The sequence below is a fragment of the Pleurodeles waltl genome, chromosome 8 (genome assembly GCF_031143425.1).
Source record: "Pleurodeles waltl isolate 20211129_DDA chromosome 8, aPleWal1.hap1.20221129, whole genome shotgun sequence".
Classification (NCBI taxonomy): domain Eukaryota; kingdom Metazoa; phylum Chordata; class Amphibia; order Caudata; family Salamandridae; genus Pleurodeles; species Pleurodeles waltl.
Window position 1 is genome coordinate 382,609,363 of NC_090447.1, and position 19,026 is coordinate 382,628,388.

Sequence of the window (19,026 nt, forward strand, 5' to 3'; positions counted from 1 at the left end):
ATTCAGCTGTTGAACTGTAAAACCTTGCAGTGAAATGTTCCCTGCATGTATTATTGGCGACTGTGAAGTGTTTGTACTTATCGTCTGTGGAGTTAAAATCCCTAATCCTGCCTGACGCATTGCTTCTAAGGGTGCTTCTACTGGGCTAAGGTCTATTAAGGACCTTGGCTTTTCAGCTGCTTGTTCTCCTGGGGCCATTATCTGGGGAGTTCCTATAGACCCTCCTCTTATCGCATCTTGGGTCATTACTCCCTGATCACATACGGCAGATTTGCCTTGGGCATACAATGGCACTGGTGGACCAACAGTAATTGGTAATGATATTGCAGCAGGTGTCTGACCTGGTCCCAAACTCCGTGGAGCAGTAACTCCATAGGTCTGTTCCAAAGTACCCGGGACAGGTACTAATGGAGGACCAGCCACTGGGTTATACCCTGGTATCAATTGTCGTTGCGGCTGGGACAGCAATTTTGGAGTTGACTCAATCTGCACTAACCTTGATTTTGTATATATCGGGTCTGGCGGCACTATCAGATTTGTAGTAGTCTCAGGTACTGGAACGTCTGGATAGATTCTCTGTATCTGCGGTGGAGGTTGCAACTGTATCGGCATGTCTGGTTCCCAGGACCCATGCTAGGGCTCCGAACACTGTCGCTCACCGCATAAGGTGGCGGGCGATCATGTAATAATCGGTCCATGAATTCTTCTTCGTCTGAATCGTCTTCCTCTTCCCACGGTCTCTTATTCTTTTCAGACTTACTAGAGTCCTTATCTGTTTTACAGGAGGCTTTCTTTCCCTGTGTCTCTTCTCCCTGAGCTATTGCTGGGAACAATTTTAATCCGTCAACAATTCCCCGTCTCCACATTTTGTTCTTGTTATCCCACCTAGCTTCTGCATAGGATTTTTCTGCCCTTTTTAGCCTTCTAGAGAACCTTTCTTGTCTATGTTTAAGAGCCATCAAATCCCAAATCGCTAAAGCCTCATATTGAGCTGGCCTCGGAGGTGGTTTTTGAGTACTCAGCATCCATCTTAAGTTCTCTAGCACCTTCAGATTGAATGTCCCATGTTCTGGGAACGCTAAACATCCCTCTTTCTCTGTTAATTTGCGCCACTGTTTCATCCATAACAAGGCGCAACACCCTTCTCTTCCATAACCATGTAAGCTGGAGTACCCTCAGGCGGTGTAGGATCCCCATCAGTTGCCATAATATACGCATCTCCCTTCAGAGCGCTCTTAAATGCCTTGACAAAATTCATTTTGCGATATTCTCTTATTTTGTATATAATCAGAAAGTGACTTAGTTCCCAGGACACTCTTCACCCACCTTTCTCAACCTATTGCCTCTCACGGACGGCAGTCAATCCGTGTGCGACCCCTCTCGACAACTGACCTATCTCAGTGCGGCACCACTGACGTCACACTCACACACTGCATCTGACAAAGTCTTGCGGCTCGTCAGCCCCTCACTGAATTCACACAAAACTAATGCACAATTATTGCGAGCACTCTTAATGACATTACAAATCTGCTGGTTCACTACAGGAAGGGTAACACATTCGCTTCAGAACTTTACAGAGAATTCACTTGAAGCCTCGGCCGCTACTCTCTCCTTCTCAGTTCCCGCATACGCAAGCAGAATTTGACCCACAAATTCTATTCTCGACTTGTCAATGGTTCGTCCTAGTGCACTTTAGAACTTGCCAAATCTCCATCGAAGGTTTCACACATACGTTTCGACTCAAACTTTACTCGTCAACCACGCCTGATTGACCTATTAAACCATACAGATTACAACATAAACTCAAGTGTCTCCTACACTTGTCAATATACTCTGGAGTCTTAGACCACGACGGGTCTGTACAAAACAACCAACCATGTGGATAACTTTTTTGAGCACAAAGCGCCACACTCATATGAAGTACACCGACTTCCCTACTCTCATACTGCGGAGTACGCCCACTCCTACTAAAACAACATTTACCTGGCCTAGATACACACAGATTTCACAATCACCTACAAAAAGGCATAAGCTGAGCAAGCGCAAAACCCTATACCACACACATTATGATGCCGAGAACATCCCCAACTCACTTAGGCAGGCTCCGAGATCCCGAAAAAGTCATGGTGAACTTAGAAACCCATCATACCTCTGATTTGCATTATCACAGAAAAACAGATTAAACAATGATTCTCCGTCCTAGGGCCCCAAAGGGCCAAACCGTCGCTCTGCTACCAGAACGGTTAACGCGTACTTTTATGTTAATTTATTACACATTAGGACTTGTTTTAGGCCAATGAATCTTTTGACCCAGTTGAGAAACACCATAGGACGAGATAGCTGATCGATATGTCAATCAATATATCAATAATGTCATCAATATTTATCACAACAATACATTTCACTTTAGTCAAAATCATTAATCAAATTGACGGCGCAACCATGACCTTCCAGTCATGAATAACCACACCAGTTGATAGAATTTAATGGGTTTTATTCCCTATTAGTTACAATCTAAGATTAAATGTGTCAATCTTAAAGCCAAGAAACACAACAGCATAGTTACGATATGGCAACTTTGATAAGATTTCAATAAGGCAAAAATCACAAACATTAGAATATAACATGGCGTAAACATAGATCAGAATATTGCAGAGTGTCAAATATGCGTTAGTTCAACACAGCACAATGTCAGTCGTATGTCTAATTGCGTCAGCTTTGGTGAACCCCTGTCCTAACCACTAATTAGCATCCGCATGTTGGGCTTCATGCAAAAGATTTAGAACACCAAATGCCAATTGTCACCCCACATTAATTCACGGTTCTTTTATTGGTCTTCATAATTGACGTCTTCAGAGGTGGCACATCCGGTATTACTTCATTCTTTGGCACGTCTTTTGGGTCAGCAGATTCATTGTCCATCGGTCCAAGTGACCTTGTACGTTTCATTAATCTACATTTGTTTCAATTTACTCATGACTTTTTAAACCAAGGCACCGAATATGCGCTTGGGAACTGAATTAATATGGTTACATTAGTCTTCCAAGTTGAAGAAAAAGAACATTTGCAGGGTCATGGCCCTTTGCGAGTCAGCACAATGGAAAAACAGAAAAATGCATTTAATATGAGAGCTGGGCAGCTAAATCCCGCAGCTCACGCTAACTTAAGGCCTATAAAGATTTTCAATACAGATGCAGTAACATGAATGTTAATATAAGCTTAATTAATCATAACATAAACATTTTATTCATCATTATTAGTTAGCGTATACATTGGTGGCCATTTACCGTGGTCACAATTCAGGTGCACGTTTAAGCAAAATCGCTATTATTATTGTTTTCTATGCAGCATCATCACACATTGATATAAACATTTCATTTTAATATAGGTTATGTAAGCTACGCTCTCTCAGTGTCAATCTATATTTTTGTTTCAGAAGTAGAATTTGTCAGTGAACTAACTGGGTGAGATTGGGATAAGACTCGAATATAGGCAGTTTAAGCTTTCAGTAGGAGAAAGGGATTTCCAGTGTACAAGTAAGTACCTGAAGGCTTGGAATGAATGGAGCGCAGATGCTGAGGACTGACGTAAACAGGGACAGGCTTTGATTAGGAAACTGAAACTCTGTGAAGTGAAACTATAGGAATCACACAAGCTCTTCAACAAAGGGAAGTGAGGGACCTAGCAGACAAACTATCATAAATTATATTTTGTATGCTTCTTGGATATTGATCTCTCTTGTAAGATCTTTTTACCCCACTGCAAGGTAAAAGATCTTACAAGAAAGCCAGGAGTAGATTATTCTCACAGCGTTTGGGAAAAGACCCAGCAACTCCTATGAAGAAGGAGAGCTAGGTGGTTCTGTACACCAAAGACACATGCCATGCAGTGTAACTGGCATCCTTGGAAGGTATGACAATCAAAATTACAAAATAACCACAAGGCAGGACAACAGGGACCAGAACAAAGAACACCAAAACAGAAACTTGGTTCAGGGAAAATTGGATTGGAATCAATTTAAGGAGTACCATGGGATACATGTCAGGTTCAGGACTGGAATATTAAGACTTAAGGCAAGGTGAACAAAGGAACAGTAACTGAACTCAAACTAGAAGAACTGAGATACAGGTCAAGTTCAGGACTGGAATACTCAGAAAATAAGGCAAGAAGTTTACATGTAACAGGAGAGATCAGGAGCAGTACAGATAAGTTTAGGAATAATGACAATAACACAAATAATGAGGCAGGAACACAAGAGGTAGAAACTAAATCAAAATGTAAACCAGGTATCACAATTGCACAGACACAACAGAGCAGAAAGAGACTCAACAACCACATCTGCTGCAAGCTGCTGTACTCTTCGCCCAGGGGGAAAAAAAGATGGAGGCTCAGTGTAGCAGTACAGGTGCAGGGAGAAAGCAATGTGCAAAGAATCAGAGAACCCCCAATGAAGGGTAGACTGAACTGGTATATGGAAAGGGGAAGACCTTGGGAATCAGGAGACACAGGACAGAGAATATGAACGCCTGGAACAGAGTATGGACAGGAACCAAGAAAGAGAAAAGTCCAGAATGCAGACATAAAGGCGTTAGAATAACCAAAAGATAGAGGAACAAAGCTTGTGAACAGGGAAATACCCCAGGATGTTATCTAGGAAGGGTCCGAAGACAGAGGACAACTACAAAGTCCGTAACTGAGAAGGGAAGTGGGACAAAAACTTGGATGGGAAGGTGAAGAGATGCTAAGTATGCTAAGTGTATTTTTTCTGAATACTGATGTAAGGTCTGATTCTTAAAGGGCCCTCATGAGTGACACCTAGTAGCAACATGACAGAATTCTGATAAAATAGTTCTTGTTCATTTCACAGGACATAGATAAATGAATTTCCATGACCCCATAAATAACAATTCTATCTGGGAATCATATGTAGATGGTCAATTTGAATGTTGGCCAAGTAAATCTGCCATAGAGTTAACATTTATGCTAAACATTAATTCTATAATTAATTAATGGCTGCTCAAGTGCAGTCCAAGTGGATGGCATTATGAATATAATACATTGAAGTCTGCAGTCCTTCATTACAAGCCCTTCTTGATTTTCCTTATTATGCGTTACTTCTAATGTCTATAGTCATCTGTAATAAAGAAATGCCATAACCACACAGCTGTAATAACTTATTGAAGCTGTCATCACATTGCCTGGTACCAGTGCTAGAGGCTGAGATCAAAATACACACACCTTTACAAAACACAGCCACATTGGATAATTCAAAATACACACACCTGATACACATACAAACACCACTCCCACACAATCAATACGATATAAAACACACACCCACATCACCCACAAACCCCCACAAATCGAAATTCAGAGACAAGGCGCAATACACAGAGAGAGAGCACAGGGAACGCAAACCACAACACACACAGGAACCCAACATCATCCCCCACACTACATCTACGCACAAAACACCACACACCACTACACTCATCACCACAAACACCACCCCACACCTCATCCACACCACCCCATGGCACCCCAAAGACACCCCAGGTTCTCGGACCAAGAACTCAGGGTCATGGTGGAGGAAATAATTAGGGTAGAGCCCCAGCTCTTCGGCACACAGGTGCAGCACACCACAATAGCCAGGAAGGCGGAGCTATGGCAAAGGATCGTCGACAGGGTCAACGCTGTGGGACAGCATCCCAGAAATCGGGAAGACATCCGAAAGCGCTGGAACGACCTACGGGGGAAGGTGCGGGCGATGGTGTCAAGACACAACATCGCTGTGCAGAAGACTGGCGGCGGACCCCCACCCACTCCACCCGAATTCACAGCATGGGAGCAAGAGGTCTTGAACATCCTGCATCCTGAGGGCCTCGCTGGAGTAGGCGGAGGAATGGACTCTGGTAAGTCTAATCTCAACTACTTCACCCCCCCCAACCACCAGCATGCCAACCCACACCCCCACCCTCACCCCCAACCCCCCAGCACATATCCTCCCTGCTAATGTCTCACCAGCACAACCCACCCAAACCAACACCAACCCCTGAATGCCAACACAAACCATGGACACCCATCACCTAAGCATGACCACTGCACATACCCATCCCCCCCCCAAACCACCCTCACAACTCCTCCCACAAGGGAATGCCAGCACTGGGGGACAAGGGCACCCACAATTCGCACGCCATGGCACACACAGAAGCAATAACCATATTCTTTTACCCCTGCAGGGCCCGAACGCCAAGACACCGGCCCAGAGGGTCCAGAAATGTCCATCCCACCCCCAGAACAGGCCCCCAGTGATGACAGCAGCTCTGTCGACCTAGAACCTGATGACCAGTCCGGACCATCGGGGACCTCTAGACAGTCGGTTCCCCTCAGGCAGCCACAGGCCCCAGCAGACCTACCCCTCTCTGGAAACCCCAGCACAGCACCCACCCAGCGGGCCCATGCCTCTGTCTCCAGGACAGGTCAAGCAGCGGTGTGTCTACCACTACAGGGCACCCAGGGCAACCCACCACCCCAACAACAACAGGGACCTGGGGGCAGTGGTAGTGGGCACACCGTCCAGGGGACAGAGGGCCAGGAACAAAGGGGAACTGGGAGGGCTGCTGTGCGACAGAGGGAGGACAGGCCTAGAGGCCCTCACCACCATCATGGGAGCGTACCACCACTCCCAAGAGACGATGGCGACGGTCCTGGCCAGGTTCCAGGAGATCCAGGCCATGCAGGAGGGCCAGTACATGGGGTTCCGGGAAGAACTGCGCAGCATCAGTTCCGCAATGGGTACAATCGTGGTGGCACTCAACCAGATTGTCACCACATTGCGGGACCATGTGGCCCCCCAAAGGGCCCCTGCCACTAGCATGGAGGAAGAACAGCCCACCACCTCCGCCGGCGCTAGTGGTCAGGAGGCCCCGACACAACAGCAACGGGCCACCCGGACCCCACCCCCTGCAGAACATGAACCACCCCGCAAGAAAGGCCAGAGTAGGATGTCAAGACCCCTGCCATGCACGGATCCCCCCGGATGTCATCCCACTGTCCCACTTGTTCACCCTGTCCAACCTTGAACTGCCCCTGCTCCACCTTCCACAGGCATATGGACAATGCACCTGTGCGAACGTGAGTCTGGACTCTGCCATGGACATGCCTCCACCATCACCCATCACCCTTTTTGAATTATACCCCAATTTTTGCACTTCAATAAACACAAATATGGCACAAAAACCATCTGGAGTCTGCTATTTTTTTTTTTTAACCAAATGTATTCGATATAACCAACCAAAAATGTCCAAATACATTGTGATGACAACATACCAGTGTCACACAGCGGTAGTCCATGGGGAAATAAACCAGAGGGCACTCCGTGGGGACCACATCACTGAAATAGGAAGGCAAATTCACAACTAAGTTACCATACATTGGGGTGAAAGGTCAGACAGTAGAGAGCCAGTACTGTTACAGATATAATAAAATGCAGGAGTAGATTCTTACCTGTGATTTACTGGAAATACTGCAGTATCACTCTGTCCCTGTTGTCTGTGTCGTCCTCTTCGTCTTCCTCCTCTTCACTCTCCGCAGGCTCCACAGCGGCCACAACACCACCATCTGGACCATCCTCCTGCAGGAAAGGCACCTGGCGTCGCAAAGCCAGGTTGTGAAGCATGCAGCAGGCCACGATGATATGACACACCTTCTTTGGTGAGTACATTAGGGATCCACCTGTCATATGCAGGCACCTAAACCTGGCCTTCAGGAGGCCGAAGGTTCTTTCTATAATCCTCCTAGTACGCCCATGGGCCTCATTGTACCGTTCCTCTGCCCTTGTCCTGGGATTCCTCACTGTGGTCAATAGCCAAGGCAGGTTGGGGTAACCAGAGTCACCAATTAGCCACACACGCTGTCTCTGTAGCTGTTCCATCACATAAGGGATGCTGCTATTTCACATGACGTACGCGTCATGCACTGACCCTGGGAACTTGGCATTTACATGGGAGATGTACTGGTCAGCCAAACAGACCACCTGGACATTCATGGAATGATAACTTTTCCGGTCCTGTACACCTGTTCATTGTCTTTTGGGGGGACCAAAGCCACATGGGTACCATCAATGGCACCAATGATATTGGGAATGTGTCCAAGGGCATAGAAATCACCCTTCACTGTAGGCAAGTCACCCACCTCAGGGAAAATGATGTAGCTCCGCATGTATTTCATCAGGGCAGCCAACACTCTGGACAACATTCCTCTGTCTCCTCGCAAGTCCCAGCGGACGGTGCCTAGGAAGGACAACATGGAGCACAGAGTCAATCAAACCACAGGTAAGTTCCCACAGCCTGCACAGTACACGAATCTCTCTGGATTGAATAGCTTGTATGAGTGTCGATGCAAGGCCTACCCATGTGTGACGCAGTAGGAATTAAGCCATGTGGGCCCTTGAAATGGCAGCTGCCTGACCTGTGAAGCGTGACAATGTGAAGTGAGGTCATTGCTCTGGCGTGGCACGCCGTGGCGGTAGGCGGTCGAAAACCGCGGCGCAAAGCAGCATTGGTTAACATTGAACCCTATGGGTTTCAGGAGCCAATGACGATGTGCGCCGGCGGTCGCGGTACGCACCGCCGCGGTACGCACCGCCGCGGGTGTGACCACCATTTTCTCTCTGCTTAATCACACGAGACCTGACCATCCACAGGAGAGGACTTATACTGCAAGTGCTGCTGTGACCTCGGTCTGGAAGTGACAATGGCTGCTGCGACTGGGGAAAGGGCCCCCGCCTTCAGTTCCGAAGAGTTGGAGAAGCTCGTGGACGGGGTCCTCCCCCAGTATGCGCTACTCTACGGTCCTCCAGACCAAGAGGTGAGTACACGGGGGCCAATGCATAGTGGGCAATGCCTGTGATGAGTGGGGTGGATGTACGATGGAGGGGAGGGGATCGAATTACGAATGCATGGCTGTCAAGTTTGGGGAGGGGGGGCCACTCACATCGAGCATGCAGAAAAGTGATGATGTTTCTTTTCCCCCCCTGTACATGTCACATAGGTCAGCTCCCATCAAAAGATCGATATTTGGCATGCCATCGCCAAGGACGTCCGGGCCCTGGGGGTCCACAACAGACGGGGCACCCACTGCCGCAAGAGGTGGGAGGACATCCGCCGCGGGAGCAGGAAGACTGCCGAGGCTCTGCTGGGGATGGCCTCCCAACCTAGGAGGGGTGCCAGTCGTACCTTGACCACCCTGATGTCCCGGATCCTGGCGGTGGCCTACCCCGATTTAGATGGGCGCTTGAGGACATCACAGCAGACACAAGGGGGTGAGTACCAGCACATTCAGCTAAATTTGCGCGCAGTGGAGGTGCCTGGGTGGGGGAGGAGGGCTGTGGGTATCCCTAGACCAGGGCGATTTCTGTAGGCTAGGCCCCTCCGTGAGGTATGGTCCTGTGCCCCCACATGGACCTGTGTATTCTGTGTGGGCAGTTGTCGCCCATAGGCTTGTAGGGCATGCCCCAGGGAATGAGTAGTGTACCCAAGTGCGCAGCGTAGTGCAGGGGGCTTCTGTGTCTGTCCTCTCCGCCAACGGTGTCCCCAATGCATGCACTCAACTTGTCTTTATTTCTCCATCCCCCCTCCCATTTTCTTTGTTTTTCGGTGAATGTGTGCATTAGCATCATCAGGCGGAGGAGAAGTGGCATCGGCGCAAGAGGGAGCTGCATCTCACATGGCCCCGGAGGGCCATGCAACGGACTCCGACATGACCAGTGAGACGGAGGGCGAGGGGGGCTCCACCACGGGGACCCGTGCAGACGTCAGTGACACCGACACGTCCTCGGATGGGAGCTCCCTTGCGGTGGCGGCAACATCCGTGCCCACCGATACTACAGGTACAGCCGCCACCCAGTGCACCAGCTCCGCCCTCCCAGCAGCCCCTCGGCCTTCGGCCCGTGCCCGCACGACCAGGAAGGCGGCCATCTCCTTCGCCCCAGGCACCTCAGGCCCTGCCCCAGTCACCCCTGCTGCCCTCAGTGAGGAGGTCATTGACCTCCTGAGGACCATCATCGTTGGGCAGTCTACCCTTTTGAATGCCATCCAGGGTGTGGAGAGGGAGGTGCATCAAAGCAATGCATACCTGGAGGGCCTTCATTCAGGTCAGGCTGCCCATCAGCGATCGTTCAACGCTCTGGCCTCAGTACTGACGGCAGCGATTGTCCCTGTCTCCAGCCTCCCTCTTCTAACTCCCTCCACCCAGTCCCACTCCCCTGTTCCTCTGCCTATCCCATCCACACCTACAGACCAGCCTGCACACACCTCAACACCCAAGGGAAGCTCATCCAGACATAAGCAGCACAGAACACACAAGCATTCACACAAGCAACATACAGATGCAGACATGCCAACAGCCACTACCTCCTCTGTGTCCCCCACCTCCTCGTCTCCCTCCTCCCTCCCTGTGACGTCTACACTCACACCTGCATGCACACCACCATCAGCCAGTACACCCATCACCAGCACACCCTCCACACCAGTCCGCACACGTGCAGTCACCACCCCCACTGCCATGTACACGTCCCCTGTGTCCTCTCCTAGTGTGTCTGTCACCCCCGCTTCCAAACCACACAAACGCAGGCAGGCACCCAACCAACAGCCATCCACCTCACGTCAGCCTCCAGCCCAAGCACCTGCACCCAAAGACACCAGACTTGACTCTCCTACAACCACATCCTCTTCCTCCACTCCCATACCCACTCCAGCTACCCTTCCCATGGCTCCTAAAACACTAATCCTCTATAAACTGGACCTCTTTTCCTCACCTGACCCACCCCCTCCATCTCTTAAGAGTTCCAAGAACACCTCAGCCACCACCAGCCCAGCAACTCCCAAGAACGTCGTGGCTGGTTTTTGGAGTCCGCCCTTTCCTTGTGCAGGGACATCGGGCAGCAGCAAAGGCACAGCCAGCCCCCCCCTGGGAAGAGGAGCAAAAAGCTGAAGGGCAGGCGCGACAGGCCTGATACGCCTGCCCCCAAGGAGGGTAGCCTTGCACCGTCACCTGCCACATCGGGTAAGGGAGCCAAGGGCCACGGAGAGTCTGCCAAGGAGGACAAGGGCAGCAAAGCGCAGAAGGCAGGGTGCAGCCGACCTGGCCATGAGGGCCCCACCAGCCCCATTCCGGGGGTATCGGAGGAGACCCAGGGCCCCAGGACTCCATCACAGGAGGGCCACGCAACGGAAAGGTCCGATGCTGACTGAGCAGGAAGTATTGGCCAGGTGTGGTTCACTCGAAACACAAGACAGGCACCGCTGAACAGGGCCCCGCCGTGAGAAGCACCGCTGAACAGGGCCCCGCCGTGAGGAGCACCGCTGAACAGGGCCCCGCCGTGAGAAGCACCGCTGAACAGGACCCCGCCGTGAGAAGCACCGCTGAACAGGGCCCCGCCGTGAGGAGCACTGCCGTGAGGAGCACCGCCGTGAGAAGCACCGCTGAACAGGGCCCGGCCAAGACAGGCACCGCTGAACAGGGCCCCGCCGTCAGAAGCACCGCTGAACAGGGCCCCGCCGTGAGAAGCACCGCTGAACAGGGCCCCGCCAAGACAGGCACCGCTGAACAGGGCACTCCTGTCAAGCACCGCTCCGCTGGGCCCTCCTGTCAAGCACCGCTCCGCTGGGCCCTCCTGTCAAGCACCGCTCCGCTGGGCCCTCATCTCAAGCACCGCTCCGCTGGGCCCTCCTGTCAAGCACCGCTCCGCTGGGCCCTCCTGTCAAGCACCGCTCCGCTGGGCCCTCCTGTCAAGCACCGCTCGGCTGGGCCCTCATCTCAAGCACCGCTCCGCTGGGCCCTCCTGTCAAGAACCCTGGCCCATTGGCAGGCCCGGTTCTGTGTCGGGCAGGGCTTCACGAGGCACTCTGCCCACCATGCCTCCTCCATGACCAGTGGACTCTGTAATCCACCTGATGGACTGTGGCTTTGCACCCCCCAGGATGGCACAGTGGGCAATCCACCCACTGTAGAGACTTGAGAGACTGTGGCTTTGCACTCCCCAGGATGGCACAGTGGGCATGGAGGCCCTTCGTGGATCTGGCGTCGTGGACTCATGTGGCTGAGATGCCCCCCCTTCCATTCCCCCTGAGGTGCCAGTATTTTATTTTTGTGATGCCCCAGCAGTGTTCTCTCCAATGGACTCGATCTCGTGTGTGGGCTTTGCCCATGTGTTGCTACACATTGGCCCACGGACATTTGGACTTTGCAAAACTGTGCCGGACTTTTGCTACTTGTATATATATAGTTCTAGATGTGTATTAATTCTTTATATATTGGTAAGTTCGCTATACTTAATTATTGATATAATATAGTTCTATTTTTACAATCGTTGCCTTTTTTCTTTGCATTTTTGTTTTGGGGGGTTGGGGGTGTCACTCTGACTTTTCAATCTGCATTGGTGTGTAGGTATTTCGGTGGGGGTGAGGGTGGGGTGGGTGTGTGGCGTATGTGTGTGCCCGTAACCTTTCCTCCTCCCCCCTCCCCTGTGTCGTAGGTGCAGTACTCACCGTTGTCGTCTGCGGCGACGTTCGTGATCCTGGAAGAAGAGCAGGAAGGCAATGGCTGGGAGGATGTGGAGTTCCGGTTCCATGCTGTCCCGATTCCGCGTGGAGTGTGTCGAGGTGAGCGTTTTCCATTGGAAATGTCTGTTTCCGCCGTGTTTTTATCGGCGGGGCTCCCGCCCCGGAAAAGGTGGCGGATTGGTGAGTTGTGATAGGGTGGGCGGTACATTGTCTGCCGCCTGGCTGTTGGCGGTGACCGCCGCGCTGTTTGTTTGTGCCGCCGTGGCGGTCGGAGTGTTGAAGCGGCGGCCTGTGTTGGCGGTTCCCGCCAGGGTCAGAATACCTTTTTTTGGACCGCCAGACTGTTGGCGGGTTGGCCGCCGCTTTAACACTGACCGCCAGGGTCAGAATGACCCCCATAGTATCCTCAGATACTGTCTGTTCTTGAGCTCCACAATACCTTTGTATTGATCTTTCATGTGGTATGTGCCAAAACTATTTTCATTTCAATTTTCTTTGCTGCTCCCAGACCCTCCTCCTGTAACTGCTGTCAAGAAAGTGGCTTCTCCCTAGGAATGTGTTTACCAATTGTTTAGTCAACAATAATCCCTTTATATTATTGAACAGGCAGTATCATTCAGCCAAAGGCAATTGTATCAAATTATATTGCACACATCATTTCACATCCATGCACCAAGGCTTTAAGATATTGCATTTGCATGTGGCATGTTCTTCTGTTAAACACAATTGTGACTAAGCAACTTATGTAATCACTCAAGTCATTTATATATCTATGCAGAGTTGAACTGCACCCTATCCTTGTTGTACAGACTTTAGATATCAGGGTGCCAGGTGTTTTACTTTACTATGTGGTCCAGCGTATTGGTAGCACAATATTCAGTCCTGAAGGAGTATACATTTCCAATAAATAGTGCGAACAATATCCCTGAGGTATATATCCGTGTATATATCCTTGTGTATTTCTGTGACTGTGTTGCCATACTCCTATGAGTAGGTGTGGACACTTTTTGGCCTATGTGCAAAGGCCTCCTCAGAACAAACAACAAGGTAAAGTGTCTCTATAAACAAATCAAAGAGGAGATAAAATCACAAGATTTTTCAAAGCTTACAATATTTACAGAACATACCAAATATATGCGACATGTGCTCTGGTCATGCATTCAAAACACCACCACTCCACACCTGTGACAAAAAAAGGGTAACTCAGAGCCAAGAGGTCAAGTGGACATGTACATCCAATGCTGGAAGGCTGAAGACAGGCAACCTCATCATGCATGTAGGGACCCTTTACACTATATGGGAGTACCAATGAGTGTGAAAATCCCAACACCAATTCCATGCTGTACACCATAGTGAACATGGATGCCGGATAGCAAACTCATGCTTTTGCAGATAGTACCTGGTAACAAGGTGTGTCTTCATGCCAAAATTGGGAAGGCAGACAAGTATGAACCAATCACAGAAACTACAAAGAAAAAGATAACTGCAGCCACAAAGGGGAGATAACTGGCACCTATCCTATATCAGACCCTCCTTCATCATGCCGTAATGAATGCCCTTAGGAAAATTATATTTGAACTTTTTTTCTGCCAATGCTTCTCAAAATGATATCATGGTTCAGTGTTATTTCTGATTGTCAACTACTGTGGAGGGACTGGGCACTGAATTCAGAAGTATCAGCTGTGTCAGTGGTCTCAACCAGTGATGACTCTGTATCAGGTGTGCAGGTATAGTCATGCCATACTGCCCTGCATCTGCTGAACCCAGCTAAGGCTTCCTCATGAGGTTAACTGGGTGAAGTATGCTTCACTAGGTAGCTGAGAGACAAACCCACTGGTGAAGGGTACCTTCCCTGATACGTGGAGAAAGTATTTTGATTTGGCATGTGGGGTCTTTGCTGTGTCTGTGTGCTGAGTGCCAAGTGTAGCTTGACTCAGATCCAAATAATTAGCAACTGTAGACAGTATTTGAGATCAAAGGTAATAAAATATAAACTCTTATGGGCCTATACGGTGTTGTCAAGAAAGAAGGTGGAGAAGTGGTCAGTGTTTTGTTCTCTGGGAAGTAATTACAACCTATTCCTCAAAGTCCTACTCTGGTAAGAGTCCATTCTTGTGGTTGCACTTGGTACTAGCCCACATTGCCACTGAACTGTTTTGAATCTAATAGGGTGCTAGTATGTTATCATTAATTATATGGTAAAGGCACTTTCCAATGAATGTCTTTGAGTAGGGACAGAGGGGCGAAAGAGCTCAGGGACTTGGGTAGCCTGTATTCTCCTAAAAAATATGCCTTAAGACACAGGACAATCATCTTTCAGGCAGATGTGTTTGAACTGCTGGCATTTGCAAAACAGAAGGAGAAAAGACTAAACACCCAACATTAGCCTCCCAACTGGAAAAGGGGGCAATTTGAACTTTTTGGAGTCAATGTTTCTACATCCATATTGGCTTCTACTATTACTGGAACATTATAGTCTCCACAAATAACAAAGTTAGCATCTACGCTGGGGAAAACATCTGCTTACAGAAAAACTGAAGAGGTCATCATAAAACTCCTTGGTAAAGCACCCATGGACATCCTAACCACAAACCCTCCTCCATAGGAGCTATTAGTGACTAACCTGTGAGTAGCAACCCGAAGACATCTTATGACCTCAGAGATTCTGACCAATTCTAATTGCATCCACACATCTAATTCACAGCTAATTTATTTTAAATATTTACTTCCTTGTATACACCTTTCACAAGTCATAAATGTGTAACCTTCCTTCTACTGGGCACCAAGTACTCTGTTGTTGCACTTGACTCTCTCAGGGTAGAGAGGCAGAGCACTCCAAGTCTCTCTCAGAGAAGCTGGTGTAGGTTAGTACCCCAGTCCTCAAGCACACAATAAACACCACCCACTAAATCATTGTTCAGCCAGTGTTTTTACTTATAAACAGGAAATGCACTTTATTATATCAACACTTTTCACTGTCATATTAATTTACAAATATATATGTATGATGAAAGGTGGAAATACTAATTTGTGATGCCATCTTAGCAGTCCACAACCCTAACAATGGAGTATCACAATTTAGACTCCATCCTTTACACGTCAATCATTGAGCAATTATGCATCTATATTTCACATTATATTTACTGTGTGCTTTAATATTATTAACATGTATGCCTATTTGATTCACTAATGTAATGTAATCACTAATAGATTGAAGTTTCATACACATGCAGACTAATGTTCATTTAAAAATGCTTTCATGAATTCATTAGTCACATTTTAAATTTACATTTTAAGTTGTATTAGTTGAAGTAACATATTTCTTTTCTTCACATTGCACATATTATAAAAAGTTAAAAGGGCAAATATATAATCATGTATTCAGAATGCAAATTAAATGGTTAGTGAAAGCCAGGATAACTTAATTGACTAAGGGGCTCAATTCCAAAAATGCTTTCTTTGTATGGCTAGCGTGTTCTTTCTTTACAGGGCGCTTCTAGGCTTCGGTAGCTAGATGAAAGCAGTATAGCATATAATAGTTTCACAGATAGTAAGGCCTGAGAAGAGAAACGTTTGGCATGAATGTGAACGTTTAGCGAGCAATTGAAGATTCCTATTCATTGCATACCAGGACACTCATGGCCACCAACACCGTTTAAGATCCATGGGGTGAGAAACATGGGTGATGTTACAATTTGCGATTCGGACTTGACTATCCTTGATTATTGGAGGGAAAAGAGAGATAACATTGTTCTTGAAGGTTTTGTTAATTTTAATTAATGCTTTCATTGTTAGGAGTTACAGGAGAGTCTCTTAGACTTTCAACAAGTATAGACCTCTCTATGTTCTTCATTACTACAAGTGTGAGGCATTATTCTGAACACATTTCATCTGGAAGACTTATACTGAAGTCTTCACTATTCTGATATCTTGCATTCTCAACTTGCCCTAAGTAACTTGTAGAATTGCGTTTAGCTTTCTTCACCATCATTGAGACTTATTTCCAAACCATCCCCATTTTCTACACTGTTAAGATGCCTTTAGAAATATCATCCTGTTTAAGAAGAAGAACAGGAGTGCCTGTATGGAACATTTGTTTCTAATCCTCAGATTCGTTACTGCTGTGCTTTACAATAATCTAATGGCATGCGTATATATTTGATTGATCGTTGATTTGGAATAAATTGACAATCTAAATTTCCAAATCCTTGACCTTATTGTGGGGCCAAATGGGATTCAATGTAAATTAAATTGGTTGTTAGTGTAACTCTCATGTGTTTCTTAACCAAAATTAAAGGGTCCATCGGACAAGAATGCAGATTCTCGCTCCTCCATGCTCTCAACTGGTAGCAGAGAATGGTTTTGTTGTTGAGGTCACAAAAGTTACTGCATCCATGTAAGACCCCAGTTTGCCAGAGCCCATGACCGATCTCAAAGCCCATGTCCCAAGTTGGAGGAGCAGCAGTATTCCAGCAGTTGGAATGAAGTTGCAGCAGCAGAGGAGTGGGTACTGCAGGGGAAGTCGCACATTCCAATTTCTTATGTTTAGCTTGCAGTGTTTTGCTGAGGTTTCGTGAGATAATGCTGTGATGTTTTAAGTTGTTGTGTTGATGTGGAAGTGCTTGATGCTAAGAGAAGTAGTTATAGGGTGGGATGTATTCTAAGATCCTGGGATAGTAACAAGCTATCACTGTAGAAGATGCTGTGTTGTAATTTACTGCTACATTTGGTGATGTTAGTTGAGGGGCACAGTTGACTACACAATTGAGATAGGGAGAAACACCATTGTGTGAGAGTAAGCTATGGTTGGTGTTGTGGATCCTGTTGTGCAGTGACAAAGCTCCACTAAACTGGGTGATTCCCTGCTGATCAAGGTTTAATTAGAGTGTGAGTCAGAATAGGCTGTAAAGTGTCTTTCTGAACTATTTCTAATGTGATTGAATACTATTGATTCTCTAGTGGATCAAACAAAGTTGTTGATTTGCTTTGCATTATTTGTGCTTTTATTGCAACGTACGGGAAGAATTGTAAAGGGGAGTAAGCCACTATGAGGAGTGACAGAGACGTCGCAGTGTGCTGCACTGAGATTGGACAGTTAGCTTTGGGGCCGCACTGTTATTGGTTGATCACGTCATAGAGTGCCAAGCTGCTATTAGTTGTCAACATCTAACAAAATTTGTGGGCAAATACAAATTATTTCCTGGTTGAAATCAAAAATGTATTTGTGATTGTTGATATTATTAATAGAAAATTTAATTATTTATGGCTATACAGAATTTGATGACAGGAGATGTGAGGAAAGAGGAAGAAGAGGCACTACCTGGAGATACACCAGGTCATTGTATTGCTATAAATGTAGGGTTTCACACATGTATTTAGCTGAATCAATGGCATCAAATCACTGGAAAGAATGTGCATTGATGTTTCCCCGCTATGGCACATTTAATTTGAGAATCATTGAGAACTTGAGAAGGGTACTGTATGACATGAAGACGCCTCCTAGACCTGCAGAGTTTCAAGCAATCAATGCTTGGGAATACACTGTTCATGATAGGGAAAGGGAACAATATCAGGGAATAGATTGAAAAGCAGTGGGTAGTTATGCCAATGTTAGATGGGATACAGTACAGAAGTGGTGATGTACCAACATGATAGAGGGAGTCAGATTGTACCCTGCTTTCATGAATGAACAGTCTGAGGAAAAGGAGGAAAGAAGAGTGAAGAAGAAAGAAGAAAGGAAATGACAGAAAACACAGGGAGTTCAGGGGAAGAGAGTGATAGTGATTCTTGTAATACTCTATTACCAGCACATCCACCTCCATATAATACGACCCAAACTAAAGGAATGGATGGTGTAGCTACCAAGGTAAATTCAGGAATACCAATGGCATCAGTGAATGTGAGTCAGAACTTGATGGAATAAAATTCAGATATTAATGTCCCTGTAAACCCTGCTGTTCCAAGTACCCGACATGCAATCACCGTTCAAGTCACTATTGCTTCAGCATTTCCGTTGTATAAATCAAATTCAGCAGGAACTGCAACACAAGCTTTGACAATCCCTCCTGGAGGAGAAATATCAATTAATACTCCCGCAGCTCAAAGAATTAGAGGAACTCCTTTAGTTTTGACCCAGATAAATAGTCCTTATATTTTCAAACGTGAATCAGAATGGACCACTCCTAGATCACAAAAATACTAGCATGTCTATTTGGAACTCACCTCAAGGTGCTACCTACGGCGATCCTAGAAACAGAGTAGAGTCCAATGCCTTTATGGTACAAAATGGAATTGATCCCGAGCACTAGACAAACTGATTCAATTCTATAATGGGTACAAGAGGGAAGGTGAAGGTTCAGGGTCAGGCAGAGAAATAAGCAAAGCCCAGTGAGGGAAAATGGAGTAGATCTAGTCAAGTTGAAGTTAGAATTGGATGACATGATACAAGGAAACCTTGATCTTT